Source organism: Lissotriton vulgaris, chromosome 8, assembly GCF_964263255.1.
Source record: "Lissotriton vulgaris chromosome 8, aLisVul1.2, whole genome shotgun sequence".
Lineage (NCBI taxonomy): Eukaryota > Metazoa > Chordata > Amphibia > Caudata > Salamandridae > Lissotriton > Lissotriton vulgaris.
This window is the reverse complement of record NC_141696.1, coordinates 1,529,958,453-1,529,974,381: the sequence shown is the minus strand read 5'-3', so window position 1 is coordinate 1,529,974,381 and position 15,929 is coordinate 1,529,958,453. Positions and strand designations below refer to the sequence as shown.

The following is a 15,929-nucleotide window of genomic DNA, read 5'->3' as shown; positions in this document are numbered from 1 at the left end:
CAGGTTAACAAGAACTCTGGAAGCAGTAGTAAATGAGACTGCATCTGCCCTGGCTAACTTGACCCAGGAGCAGTCTGCCATGAGACTGTCTCTGTCTGTAGTGTGGCCCAGCGATTTGCAGCTTGTGTGCCACTGCCTGTGTTCCCCATCCACGTAAACAAAGGATCAAGGATGAACAAATGATACTGCATGATCAAATATACAGTCTCATGAAAATAGATGTATCCTGAAGGGTAATGTAGGGGCCAAGGAGGGAATGAGGTAAATGAAATTTTATATGGCCTATTGTGTCCACTACGTCTACCCCCACGTTTAGTGTATATACATGTCACCTATGCATTTTTCCTTAAGTGGCCTGAATAGAGAGGCCTCTGTATTTACGTCCTGCATTAGGATGCCAGTTACCAAGTCTTCCATGAAAGAAACGTTAATTCTGCTTTAAGGCCTATGTTGCCAATGTATTTACATGGTGCACGTTTTGAATATCGAGATGCAGTCGTTTGTGGCCCAGCCGAGCCAGGACCCGAATTCAGGGTCTCATGGCTCCTGACACTCTGAAAGCTGCAGTCTAGTCATGTATCCCTGACCTCTCACTTACTTCCTGCTCAGCCGAGAGGTGCCCAGCCTGGCCTGCCAAGACAGTGTTATGCCTACAGTTATCTGTTCCGTTCCACAGAAACACATTCCTGCCTAATGAAAAGGATAAACATATTCCGCCTGCAGAAGATAGGGCCTAGCCTTTCCGTCTCCATTTAAGTGATTTACAGAGCTCGCATCCATAGAAAGCCCACAGCCCCCACGCAATGCACGGAGAAATATATGTCCACACTGGCTCTTGGTGATGAGTGACCTTTTGCTTCAGATAATACATCCCCGGACCTAAGATATCAGATAATATCAGATGTACAAGTCGTCCTGACATCCAAGACTTCTCTACTAGCACAAAAGTCAGCTCCCCCCAGTTTTCCCCCAGTCACACGTCAATTACACGTCATGACCAAGTTGCACACAAGTAGGGCAAAGTTCCAGCTGGCCATGCAACCCCCTCCATGTATCCACCCACTTATGACACCTCCATGACATCTCAAGTATACGCCCTCATGCACGCCCACATGCTCTTATCTCTTTCTCCTGCTCCGCCTGGAGACCTCCTCTTTTCTCTATGTACAAGATTAATGTGTATAAATATTGTAATCTGTGAACAAACTTTAGATGACGATCCTTCCTGAACCTTAGTGGTGATGGAACCCGATTCTCCTTCAACTGCAGTTGTAGTAATAAAGCCCTTTTGAATCGGACACCACGGACTCTGCCTCTCATTTAATGCATGACCTTTGTTTAAGTATAGAAATTATGACAGGGTAATTATTTTATTTACCACATTAATTTGGCGCCCGACCACGACTAATCCCTTTCCCCACTCGCCGGCGATGTAGGTCCAGCCCCCTACCCCTTCTACAGCCGTGACGGACTTCAGAGTGCACGCCGCGGGACTTCCCGCTTACTCCCTCAGGCCCACGAGGAGGACGGACTGCGACCAGGCATCCACATGAGGCGGTGAGGAATGCGGATCATCCCAACCAGAGCCCAAGCCGCGAGGTCCGAGGTTTCCAGAGGCCCACCTGTTCCAAGGCGCATGCGCAGTATCAAGTTTCCGAGGCCTTCAAGTTCAAGTTCTGCTTTCCCGGTGAGTACCACTATGGGGAACGCATAAAGTTACAGACGGGTCCACTTCGGTGGGCACGGTAAAGACGGGTCCACGGTAAACGTGGGCGCGGTAAAGACGTGTCTCTTTATGAGACCGGTATGGTTGTACTGTATTTCAGTGCATAAAGTTAACTGTTTTCAAGTTCATGTTTTTCTCTATGTATCAGTTAAACTGTATCTGTTTTAGTGTTTTCATGTTGTAGTGTGAATGATTGTTTCAGTCAGACTATTTTTATGTATATTGTGTTTTCATTGTGTTGGTTTCAACATGCCACTGTTTTCAAAGTTACGTCAGATAGGGACCAGGAAAGGCATATTAGAAGAGTCAGTTAACATTCCGCCTAGAGACACACCTGGTCATTATATTACAACAAGCATGGGCTAGATGCCATATTGTTTTTAGACTTTAGATTACACGAAGGATTTAGAGGAGAAGTACAGATGGCCCATCTCGGGAACATGGGATTCTGAATGCATTATGAGAGTAGAGGAAGCGCTATGGAAAAAGAAATCAAGACCCTCACAGAAAGATGCCATTGAGTTATGAATGAAATATTATTTATAACGCGCAACTATGCCCAGTGGGCGTCAAGGCGCCTAAACCAAAATATAAAGCTGTAAGCAAACAGAAACAGAGCCTACTGGTAAGCCTTAATAAAGAGCCAAGTTTTCAATGACTTCCTAAAGAGGTCAAGGGAAGGAAGTAGTTTAATTTCAAGGGGGAGTGAATTCCACATCAGAGGTGCCAATTATGTGTGTTATGGCGCAAAGAGTCACATAGGAGAACAGAGAAAGAAATCCATCAAGCAGAGAGAACTAGACAAGCAGGAGAAAAAGCCAAAGAAAAAGAACTGCGGGGGGAGGGGGAACGGTTCAAGGCAGAACAGGCTGATAGAGAAAGAAATGCCGTTGTTATTGGTATTTATCCCGTCCTCTCAGAAGAACTAGCTAGAGTGACCCCCTCAGAAACACCCCGTAGGTCGCGAACGCCACCACCTGTACCCTTTAGCGTATGTAGAAAGAAGCCGACAGCATCAGAGGCTTTTATTTCCGCCTATCTAGAAGAGCCCGCACCGGACTACGTAAACGCAGATTTCCCTCCGCCCCCATCAGCAGACCAGCTCCAACAGCTTCAGCAGGTCGTGAAAGACGACGTAGGGCCAGGGGCAGTAGGGGGAGGGGGGCTTACTGTAGATGTAGCAATTCTCCACTGTATATACGATCCAGAACCAGGAAAGGGCTCAATGCTCGTGATTTCACTAAGACTAAGAAGATTTGTGGAGTTTCTTGTAAATAGCTCCTTGTAAATATGCCTTGTGAAGTGCATGTCATTTTTGTGACTTGTTGAGTTTCTTGTAAATATGGCTTGTGAATAGCGCCATGTAGTTATGGCTTGTGCAGAGCATGTTATCATTACGTCAGGCAGGAGAGAGCTGGATCTTTTTCAAGTGCTTGGAGAGAACGTTTTGAAGATGTGCGTACATGTTATGTGAAAACGTGGAGAGATGAGTTCATGACTTTCCCATGTATCTGCAGTCATTGGGGAATGATTGTGCTTGAGCTGCCTAAGGGTTAATATCTTGGATTAAGAAGGCAGTATTTATTTTTACCTGCTGTTTAACATGCATGGTTATGTGAGCTGACACTAAAAGTCAGTGATTGTTTAAATGTATGATGGTTTGATTTCACTTTTTCATTGGTTACTGGTTCTGCCTATGTGCTTTGTCAAGCTTGCTGACAGAATGGTAACATCTTGCTTAGAGAGAAAAGCTGTGTTCATTTAACATTTTATTTGAAATGCGTCCACGTATTTGTGTGGGTTTGCCTTGGAACACATTATTTAATGTGTCTGACTTAAAGGTCGGAAAGTTATAAATCAACCAGTCGGATTGTGATAAGGGTTTTCAGCTGTGGATGGCACACGAACCAGTGTTTTAGAATTAGTGTGTTCGGTTGTGGAGAAGAAAATATAAAACATACCCATCATGGAATGTGCTTTTAATTAGTGAAATGCAACCGTGTGCTTTTATAAAAATAATATTATAGAAAATATATATGGATATTTTCCTACTGCAAGCTGAATTTTTTTCAAAATGTAAATGTTTCTGACATGCAGCAGACCAGTGTGTGACAGTTATCACACTCACTTAGTTAGTAAAAATGGCTATTTGAAAATTAATGAACCAGGCCCTTTTAATAGGTAGAATAGAAAGGCTTGCACACTAAATTTTGACTTCTTTGTTATGCAATGCAAACTTTTTTAAACATGCTGCCTGATACATGTCCACCAGCCTTTGAAAATAGGATTTATTATGTCTGATCCAGAGGTCAGTTAGGCTGTAATGCTCACACAGGTGATTTCAGATAAAGGTTTAGTGGAGAAATTTAAATTGATATGTGCAGAGAAATATTAAACCCAACAGTCCATGATAATTCGTTTTTTTCAGAATCAAATTGCCCCCTTTTTGTGTGTTAATTTGCATGCTAAATAAATGCCCATGTTTCAAATGTCTTGCCTTCTAGCTGAATTAGTTAGACGAAAGTGTTTTTTTAGAAAGTGGCGCTTTTAAGTAGCAGTACATTGTAACAGAATTATTTTAAAATGCCAGCATGTGTCTAAGTTACAAAGCAAAAATATGTCCTTATTAATCACTGATTTTAGGATGCTTTATATCACGTTTTAAATTTCCTTCAGTTAGTTTGAGAATAGTGGTCTGGCCTGGGAACAGATTTGTTTTTTGTTTTTAGTTACAAAGAATGTGTTTTTCGACCTTGAAGTTAGCATGGCTCCCAGCGACCGAATTTTGTCAAGGGAGGGCTTTTCCCTCTTGGAACGCCGAGCAGTGCCTGTCTTGTTATCTTGGCCATTCTCCAATTCTTTTCCGCGCACCCATTGTTTATGTAAAGGGAGGGCTACAGTCCTCCAACTGGCTCAGGCTTCCTTCGCATGAAGATAAAGGATGCTTGCAATTTGACCAAACACTCTCTTCCTGAACTTGCCAGCTGTTCTCAGCTCTAGAGAAAAAACTTGATGAGCCGCAGAGAAATGTTTATATAAGGGGGGGTCAAGTTGCTCTTCCTTACAGTCAGTACTGAAAGCTTCATTGACTTCAGATAAGGCATGCTTGCAAATGAATAGTTTTTCCCTCAGTAGTGTAAACAGGATTATTGGCAGGAGTGTTGCTCTTGCAATGAGATCAGCATTTGGCAGTGATTCAAAATTACATCGCACTGTAGCTTATTATGATTGGAGCGGACTCAAAGCTCTGAAGCACGAACATCTTTCTAGAGGGAGGGGCTGTTTTCTCAAAGGAGTTAGATGGAGTAGCAAAGGCCCCAGCACTTCTGTCTAATGCAAGAACAATTTACATTTTATTCAAATACATTTAGAGAACATATGGTCATACTATTCCAAAGATTTAGAGTAGGATTTTTTTTATAAACTACAGAGCTTTTGGAAAGAGGTTTCCCCAGAATATAAAATTGTGCTTTTGAATTGAAAATTTATTTTTTCTAGATTGATGACAGAGTCCTAGCATTTACAGTTAAGCATTAAAAAGACAGCTGGACAGTATTAGCATGCCTACCAACACTACACTGCTCCAGACGTAGATGACATCCTGATCACAGCACAATCAGGACCAGACTACGAAAATGCATCACTGACAGTTTTACACTTTCTGGCAGACAAGGGGCACAGAGTGTCCCCTTCAAAGTTACAATTCTGTGCACAGCAAGTGGTGTGTGTCTTGGACACTTGCTGTCCAAGAGGGGTAGACAGCTGATACAAGAACGTATGCAGTTAATTGTTAACCTTTCACAGCCCAAGACACAAAAAGAAGTGTGTGCCTTTATTGGCCTCACTTCATACTGCAGACAATGGATTCCCCAGTATGCCTATCTAGCCAAACCACTCATACAATTGACAACACAGGAGGCAGCGTCTTCGACTGTCCTCCCTTGGACACAAGAACATACCTTGGCATTTGAAGAATTAAAAAGAGCCTTATGTCAAGCGCCAGTTTTAGCGACCCCTAGTTACAGCAAACCTTTTATGTTTTTCGTGACTGAACGAGATGGAACAGCATTATCTGTTCTCACACAAGACCAAGCAGGAAAACACAAGCCTTGCGCTTATTTTTCTAGTACATTAGACCCAGTGTCCCAGGCTCTGCCTGCGTGCCTGAAATCAGTTGCAGCAACAGCCCTGGCCATAAGACAAAGTGGCCAGACTCCATAGTGCAGGGACATTCCCTGATAGTCCAGGTACCACATGCAGTGGAAGTTCTCTTTAACAGAACACAGACACAACACTTAACTGTAGCGAGACTGACAGGATATGAACTGACATTATTTCAGCCACACATAGAGATGAGACGATGTAACATTCTTAACCCTGCTACACTTTTGCCCTCAAGTACAGTAGACACCGCACCACATGACTGTGTGGAAGTAATGAATATAGTGACGAAACCAAGACAAGACCTGACAGATGTGGCACTTCCAGACCCTGACCTGACACTCTATGTAGACGGTTCATGCATGAGAACGAGCACAGGAGAGTTAGTGGCCGCATATGCCGTGACCACTGTTACTGAAGTCATAGAGACACACAGAATAGATGCACTGTCAGCACAAGCAGCAGAGCTCATCGCTCTGACACAAGTCTGCATAAGAGCAAAGAACTTGAAAGTGAACATTATACAGATTCACAATACGCATTCGGCATTGTTCATGACTTTGGAGTGTTATGGAGGGAGAGTGGTTTCTTGACCTCCCATGGGACCAAGATTCAGCACGGTCCGCTCATTCAAGCTCTGTTAGAAGCAATACATTTGCCTACAGCCATAGCCATCATGAAATGCAAAGCACACACGAAAGTCACAGACACCATCTCCCAGGGTAATGACCTGGCATATCGAATTCTAAACTTACAGCCCAGACACTAACAGACACGACAAGGACAGAGGTACCGATACTGACAGAAAGCATGACAGTCAGGGATCCTTCACAAGATGTACTCGACATACAGACACATGCCACTTCAGATGAAATAAAGAAATGGACTGAACAAGGAGGGGTCCAGACTGACCAAGGTTGGATGACTAAAGGCAAAGCCACATGGTTTCTCCCAGATTCCATGGTACAAGTAATCATAAACACAACACATAGTCCAGCACATTTAGGAGAAAAGGCTATGCTAGACAGTTTACAGAATATCTGGTTTAACAAGCACCTGCTTGCAGCAACGAAGCAGAAAGTACGTACATGTATGATCTGTTGCCAGTTCAATCCAGGTAAAGGCATTCCGGTGGAACAAGGTGGATTTCATCCTCCTGACCACCCTTTTGAAATCCTTCAGATGGATTATATCCAAATGGACAAATTAGTGTGTGCACTAACTAGATGGACAGAAGCGTACCCAGTCCCAGATTATACTGCAGCAGGCCTTGTAGAAAGCCATAATCAGACACTTAAGACGAGACTAGTAAAGATCTGTGCAGAAAAAGGCGTGGATTGGATGGTAGCCTTGCCGGTTGCCCTCTTTTACATGCGTATGGTAGCCCATTCCAGAACAGGCCTATCTCCTATGCCTAAGATAATATCTGATGTTGACAGTAATATGCTGACAGATTACCTGGCTTCCTTGATGTCTGCACTACTCTCTTTTCGTTCACAGGTTGCCGCCGCCATCCCTGACAACACCCAGGTCAAGCCCCCTTGAGCCGCTTTGAAGGACGCCGAAATTGGTGCTACTGACCACGAGGACAGCGATCAAGGACGAAAAGGATGGCCTCACGCGCAACACTTCAAGAATTTCTACGGACACTCTGAACTTTGTTAAGGAACAATGACAATAAAAATGACAATGACCCCAGTGACTCAAAATCCCCTTTTCTAGAAAAAAACTCTGCATCAGGAGTATAAATCCAAGTTACGGTCTAGTAAGTCAGACAGCGTTTAATTGTTTAAGTCCACCCTGTGGTGAATCGGTTAGACAGGTTCCTGACATGTATAAGACCGTAGATCAGAATAGCAGTAGACAGAGAGATAAGAGAAAGACATACTGCAAAACCCTACGCAGTCGATGTATAATAACTCTGATTATTATGTTCCTTTTAAGTATAACAATTATATGTATCAGCTTGACACTACATATTTTCTTTCCTCCTATTACCTCACATGTACACTTTTCTTCAATAGCACTGTAGAGCACACATTTAGTGATCTGCCACCCCATGAAGCGCTGCGCAACAATTCTTTCATTCGTATGTTGCACCATTCTCATCAGACCAGCAATGCAACAAATTGCTGGGTATGTGGCCGACTCCCACCCTACCAGAAAACGAAGGGAGTTCTGCCCTTCTTCCCTTTTCCGTTCTCACATAATGGTTCGTGCGGAGCATGGTTTGCTTTAATGACATCACTAGATAACAAGTCCATAGGTAACCAGAATGAATGGATATATGGAAACCTGAAAAAAGTAATGAATGATGCATGTTTCCCAGACGAAGACGGGTTCCCTCAAAGGAAGGGGACCGATCTAGAAAATGAAGAGTACGCGCAAGGAAATGCTTCCCTCAATTTTATAATACTGAATGTTCAGCCCAAGCAAAATACAGGACCACAATCTATTTCAGTCCTACCAGCAAAAGGTGATTTGTGTGTTAGAAAGAAAGGATCAGTACATAAGGGACACAGTGAATGTAATACTGTAGTAGAGTTTAATGACAAAGGAAAGTCTTCTTTCAAAGCATCTCGCCATACCTATTTCATTTGCGGTCAGACAGCCTATGTACATCTGCCCTCAGACTGGGGTGGAACATGTTATATATCGTTCCTGCTGCCCCCTGTCTTTCTGGCCCCATCCCATTATCATCGAGATTCACGACTAGAGTATGTTAGACACCGGAGAGAGAGACCGATTCCTCCGTGATTGATCAGACTGAGACAGCTTGGAAGCAATATACAGATTTCAACAAAGGATTCTTTTTCTTCATAGGTCCCGTCCAAAACAGTAAACTCATACGCAGGTTAACAAGAACTCTGGAAGCAGTAGTAAATGAGACTGCATCTGCCCTGGCTAACTTGACCCAGGAGCAGTCTGCCATGAGACTGTCTCTGTCTGCAGTGTGGCCCAGCGATTTGCAGCTTGTGTGCCACTGCCTGTGTTCCCCATCCACGTAAACAAAGGATCAAGGATGAACAAATGATACTGTATGATCAAATATACAGTCTCATGAAAATAGATGTATCCTGAAGGGTAATGTAGGGGCCAAGGAGGGAATGAGGTAAATGAAATTTTATATGGCCTATTGTGTCCCCTATGTCTACCCCCATGTTTAGTGTATATACATGTCACCTATGCATTTTTCCTTAAGTGGCCTGAATAGAGAGGCGTCTGTATTTACGTCCTGCATTAGGATGTCAGTTACCAAATCTTCCATGAAAGAAACGTTAATTCTGCTTTAAGGCCTATGTTGCCAATGTATTTACATGGTGAACGTTTTGAATATCGAGATGCACCCGTTTGTGGCCCAGCCGAGCCAGGACCCGAATTCAGGGTCTCATGGCTCCTGACACTCTGAAAGCTGCAGTCTAGTCATGTATCCCTGACCTCTCACTTACTTCCTGCTCAGCCGAGAGGTGCCTAGCCTGGCCTGCCAAGACAGTGTTATGCCTACAGTTATCTGTTCCGTTCCACAGAAACACATTCCTGCCTAATGAAAAGGATAAACATATTCCGCCTGCAGAAGATAGGGCCTAGCCTTTCCGTCTCCATTTAAGTGATTTACAGAGCTCGCATCCATAGAAAGCCCACAGCCCCCACGCAATGCACGGAGAAATATATGTCCACACTGGCTCTTGGTGATGAGTGACCTTTTGCTTCAGATAATACATCCCCGGACCTAAGATATCAGATAATACCAGATGTACAAGTCGTCCTGACATCCAAGACTTCTCTACTAGCACGAAAGTCAGCTCCCCCCAGCTTCCCCCCAGTCACACGTCAATTACACGTCATGACCAAGTTGCACACAAGTAGGGCAAAGTTCCAGCTGGCCATTCAACCCCCTCCATGTATCCACCCACTTATGACACCTCCATGACATCTCAAGTGTACGCCCTCATGCACGCCCACATACTCTTATATCTTTCTCCTGCTCCGCCTGGAGTCTCCTCTTTTCTCTATGTACGAGATTAATGTGTATAAATATTGTAATCTGTGAATAAACTTTAGATGACAATCCTTCCTGAACCTTAGTGGTGATGGAACCCGATTCTCCTTCAACTGCAGTTGTAGTAATAAAGCCCTTTTGAATCGGACACCACGGACTCTGCCTCTCATTTAATGCATGACCTTTGTTTAAGTATAGAAATTATGACAGGGTAATTATTTTATTTACCACACTACAGCTAGCAGCAGGCTGAAATAGCTCAGTTGGGAGAGCGTTAGACTGGAGATCTAAAGGTCCCTGGTTCAATCCCGGGTTTCGGCACTTTTGAGAGGTTCCTTGTTTCTAACAAAGTAAGTCTTGGAATCAGCTGTAGTACTTTTTTCTCTATCAACATTTTTATCAACTGATCTACAAAATGATCAATTCAACATAGACGTTGCTTTCTGTCCTCCTTTTAAACTTTCTTCCACCTATCTTGCCTTCAGGTTTGACTATGAATGTTTCCCATTTCATCCTTTTTTTATGTAAAGTAAACTCTTGTCTGCATCACAATCCACTTCCCCTTGAACACAGATGTCAGTAGTCAGATGACATTGCTTACCTACTCATGCCAAATATATCTGGGTAATATAGTGCTAGTCCATTCAGAGTTAAAAAAACAACTACCTAACCTGGATCCCAAAAATGCTATTTACCCATTGCACCAGTTAATTGCGGAATGATACAGGACTCCTTAAAACATATCTCTACCATATGAGGTTAAAAATCCAGGTCCTGCATCTATTTTGTTAAATGGTTCAAATTAAAGTATGAAGACCCCAGCTATCAGAAGGCCGAAATAGCTCAGTTGGCAGAGCGTTAGACTGAAGATCTAAAGGTACCTGGTTCAATCCCGGGTTTCGGCACAGATGAGAGGTTCCTTGCTTCTAACAAAATAGGTCTTGGAATCAGCTGTAGTACTTTTTCTCTATTCATCAAATTTTTTCCAACTGATCTACAACACAATCAATTTAACATAGACTTTGCTTTATGTCCTCCTTCTAAACTTGCTTCCACCTCTCTTACCTTCAGGTTTGACAATGAATATTTCCCATTTCATGCTTTTTTGTAAAGTAAACTCTTGTCTGCATTACCTTCCACTTCCCCTTGAACACAGATGTCAGTAGTCAAATGACATTGCTTACCTACTCATGCCAAATACGTCTGGGTAATATAGTGCTAGTCCATTCGGAGTTAAAAAAAAAAGAAATGACCTAACCTGGATCCCAAAAATATTATTTACCCATTGCACCAGTTAATTGCGGAATGATACAGGACTCCTTAAAACATATCTCTACCATATGAGGTTAAAAATCCAGGTCCTGCATCTATTTTGTTAAATGGTTTAAATTAAAGTATGAAGACCACAGCGATAAGCAGGCCGAAATAGCTCAGTTGGGAGAGCATTAGACTGAAGATCTAAAGGTCCCTGGTTCAATCGCGGGTTTCGGCACAGTTGAGAGGTTCCTTGCTTCTAGCAAAATAGGTCTTGGAATCAGCTGTAGTACTTTTTTCTCTATCAACATTTTTATCAACTGATCTACAAAATGATCAATTCAACATAGACTTTGCTTTCTGTCCTCCTTTTAAACTTTCTTCCACCTATCTCGCCTTCAGGTTTGACTATGAATGTTTCCCATTTCATCCTTTTTTGTAAAGTAAACTCTTGTCTGCATCACATTCCACTACCCCTTGAACACAGATGTCAGTAGTCAGATGACATTGTTTACCTACTCATGCCAAATATATCTGGGTAAAATAGTGCTAGTCCATTCAGAGTTAAAAAAACAACTACCTAACCTGGATCCCAAAAATAATATTTACCCATTGCACCAGTTAACTGGGGAATGATACAGGACTCCTTAAAACATATCTCTACCATATGAGGTTAAAAATCAAGGTCCTGCATCTATTTTGTTAAATGGTTCAAATTAAAGTCTGAAGACCTCAGTTATCAGAAGGCCGAAATAGCTCAGTTGTGAGAGCGTTATACTGAAGATCTAAAGGTCCCTGGTTCAATCCTGGGTTTTGGCACGTTGAGAGGTTCCTTGGTTCTAACAAAATAGGTCTTGGAATCAGCTGTAGTACTTTTTCTCTATTCATCAAATTTTTTCGAACTGATCTACAACACAATCAATTTAACATAGACTTTGCTTTATGTCCTCCTTCTAAACTTGCTTCCACCTCTCTTACCTTCAGGTTTGACAATGAATATTTCCCATTTCATGCTTTTTTGTAAAGTAAACTCTTGTCTGCATTACCTTCCACTTCCCCTTGAACAAAGATGTCAGTAGTCAGATGACATTGCTTACCTACTCATGCCAAATACGTCTGGGTAATATAGTGCTAGTCCATTCGGAGTTAAAAAAAAAAGAAATGACCTAACCTGGATCCCAAAAATATTATTTACCCATTGCATCAGTTAATTGCGGAATGATACAGGACTCCTTAAAACATATCTCTACCATATGAGGTTAAAAATCCAGGTCCTGCATCTATTTTGTTAAATGGTTTAAATTAAAGTATGAAGACCACAGATATAAGCAGGCCGAAATAGCTCAGTTGGGAGAGCCTTAGACTGAAGATCTAAAGGTCCCTGGTTCAATCCCGGGTTTCGGCACAGTTGAGAGGTTCCTTGCTTCTAACAAAATAGGTCTTGGAATCAGCTGTAGTACTTTTTTCTCTATCAACATTTTTATCAACTGATCTACAAAATGATCAATTCAACATAGACTTTGCTTTCTGTCCTCCTTTTAAACTTTCTTCCACCTATCTCGCCTTCAGGTTTGACTATGAATGTTTCCCATTTCATCCTTTTTTGTAAAGTAAACTCTTGTCTGCATCACATTCCACTACCCCTTGAACACAGATGTCAGTAGTCAGATGACATTGTTTACCTACTCATGCCAAATATATCTGGGTAAAATAGTGCTAGTCCATTCAGAGTGAAAAAAACAACTACCTAACCTGGATCCCAAAAATAATATTTACCCATTGCACCAGTTAACTGGGGAATGATACAGGACTCCTTAAAACATATCTCTACCATATGAGGTTAAAAATCAAGGTCCTGCATCTATTTTGTTAAATGGTTCAAATTAAAGTCTGAAGACCTCAGTTATCAGAAGGCCGAAATAGCTCAGTTGTGAGAGCGTTATACTGAAGATCTAAAGGTCCCTGGTTCAATCCTGGGTTTTGGCACAGTTGAGAGGTTCCTTGGTTCTAACAAAATAGGTCTTGGAATCAGCTGTAGTACTTTTTCTCTATTCATCAAATTTTTTCCAACTGATCTACAACACAATCAATTTAACATAGACTTTGCTTTATGTCCTCCTTCTAAACTTGCTTCCACCTCTCTTACCTTCAGGTTTGACAATGAATATTTCCCATTTCATGCTTTTTTGTAAAGTAAATTCTCGTCTGCATTACCTTGCACTTCCCCTTGAACACAGATGTCAGTAGTCAGATGACATTGCTTACCTACTCATGCCAAATATATCTGGGTAATATAGTGCTAGTCCATTCAGAGTTAAAAAAAACAACTACCTAACCTGGATCCCAAAAATGCTATTTACCCATTGCACCAGTTAATTGCGGAATGATACAAGACTCCTTAAAACATATCTCTACCATATAAGGTTAAAAATGCAGGTCCTGCATCTATTCTGTTAAATGGTTTAAATTAAAGTATGAAGACCACAGCAATAAGCAGGCTGAAATAGCTCAGTTGGGAGAGCGTTAGAATGAAGATCTAAAGGTCCTGGGTTCAATCCCAGGTTTCGGCACAGTTGAGAGGTTCCTTGCTTGTAACAAAATAGGTCTTGGAATCAGCTGTAGTACTTTTTTCTCTATCAACATTTTTATCAACTGATCTACAAAATGATCAATTCAACATAGACTTTGCTTTCTGTCCTCCTTTTAAACTTTCTTCCACCTATCTTGCCTTCAGGTTTGACTATGAATGTTTCCCATTTCGTCCTTTTTTGTAAAGTAAACTCTTGTCTGCATCACATTCCACTTCCCCTTGAACACAGATGTCAGTAGTCAGATGACATTGTTCACCTACTCATGCCAAATATATCTGGGTAAAATAGTGCTAGTCCATTCAGAGTTAAAAAAACAACTACCTAACCTGGATCCCAAAAATGCTATTTACCCATTGCACCAGTTAACTGGGGAATGATACAGGACTCCTTAAAACATATCTCTACCATATGAGGTTAAAATTCCAGGTCCTGCATCTATTTTGTTAAATGGTTCAAATTAAAGTATGAAGACCTCAGTTATCAGAAGGCCGAAATAGCTCAGTTGGGAGAGCGTTAGACTGAAGATCTAAAGGTCCCTGCTTCAATCCTGGGTTTTGGCACAGTTGAGAGGTTCCTTGTTTCTAACAAAATAGGTCTTGGAATCTGCTGTAGTATTTTTCTCTATTCATCAAATTTTTTCCAACTGATCTACAACACAATCAATTTAACATAGACTTTGCTTTATGTCCTCCTTCTAAACTTGCTTCCACCTCTCTTACCTTCAGGTTTGACAATGAATATTTCCCATTTCATGCTTTTTTGTAAAGTAAACTCTTGTCTGCATTACCTTCCACTTACCCTTGAACACAGATGTCAGTAGTCAGATGACATTGCTTACCTACTCATGCCAAATATATCTGGGTAATATAGTGCTAGTCCATTCAGAGTTAAAAAAACAACTATCTAACCTGGATCCCAAAAATGCTATTTACCCATTGCACCAGTTAATTGCGGAATGATACAGGACTCCTTAAAACATATCTCTACCATATGAGGTTAAAAATCCAGGTCCTGCATCTATTTTGTTAAATGGTTTAAATTAAAGTATGAAGACCACAGATATAAGCAGGCCGAAATAGCTCAGTTGGTAGAGAGTTAGCCTGAAGATCTAAAGGTCCCTGGTTCAATCCTGGGTTTCGGCACAGTTGAGAGGTTCCTTGCTTCTAACAAAATCGGTCTTGGAATCAGCTGTAGTACTTTTTTCTCTATCAACATTTTTATCAACTGATCTACAAAATGATCAATTCAACATAGACTTTGCTTTCTGTCCTCCTTTTAAACTTTCTTCCACCTATCTTGCCTTCAGGTTTGACTATGAATGTTTCCCATTTCGTCCTTTTTTGTAAAGTAAACTCTTGTCTGCATCACATTCCACTTCCCCTTGAACACAGATGTCAGTAGTCAGATGACATTGCTTACCTACTCATGCCAAATATATCTGGGTAATATAGTGCTAGTCCATTCAGAGTTAAAAAAACAACTACCTAACCTGGATCCCAAAAATGCTATTTACCCATTGCACCAGTTAACTGCGGAATGATACAGGACTCCTTAAAACATATCTCTACCATATGATGTTAAAAATCCAGGTCCTGCATCTATTTTGTTTAATGGTTCAAATTAAAGTATGAAGACCCCAGCTATCAGAAGGCCGAAATAGCTCAGTTGGGAGAGCGTTAGACTGAAGATCTAAAGGTACCTGGTTCAATCCCGGGTTTCGGCACAGATGAGAGGTTCCTTGCTTCTAACAAAATAGGTCTTGGAATCAGTTGTAGTACTTTTTCTCTATTCATCAAATTTTTTCCAACTGATCTACAACACAATCAATTTAACATAGACTTTGCTTTATGTCCTCCTTCTAAACTTGCTTCCACCTCTCTTACCTTCAGGTTTGACAATGAATATTTCCCATTTCATGCTTTTTTGTAAAGTAAACTCTTGTCTGCATTACCTTCCACTTCCCCTTGAACACAGATGTCAGTAGTCAGATGACATTGCTTACCTACTCATGCCAAATACGTCTGGGTAATATAGTGCTAGTCCATTCGGAGTTAAAAAAAAAAGAAATGACCTAACCTGGATCCCAAAAATATTATTTACCCATTGCACCAGTTAATTGCGGAATGATACAGGACTCCTTAAAACATATCTCTACCATATGAGGTTAAAAATCCAGGTCCTGCATCTATTTTGTTAA

At 41.5% G+C, this 15,929-nt stretch overlaps 1 non-coding gene across 1 annotated transcript; it reads left to right on the top strand.

Annotated features, from left to right (window-relative positions):
• The first annotated feature begins 10,135 nt into the window (after positions 1–10,135).
• TRNAS-GGA (transfer RNA serine (anticodon GGA)) lies at positions 10,136–10,208 on the top strand. The gene has a single exon. It is a non-coding gene; the product is annotated as a tRNA-Ser (tRNA).
• Positions 10,209–15,929: the final 5,721 nt, after the last annotated feature.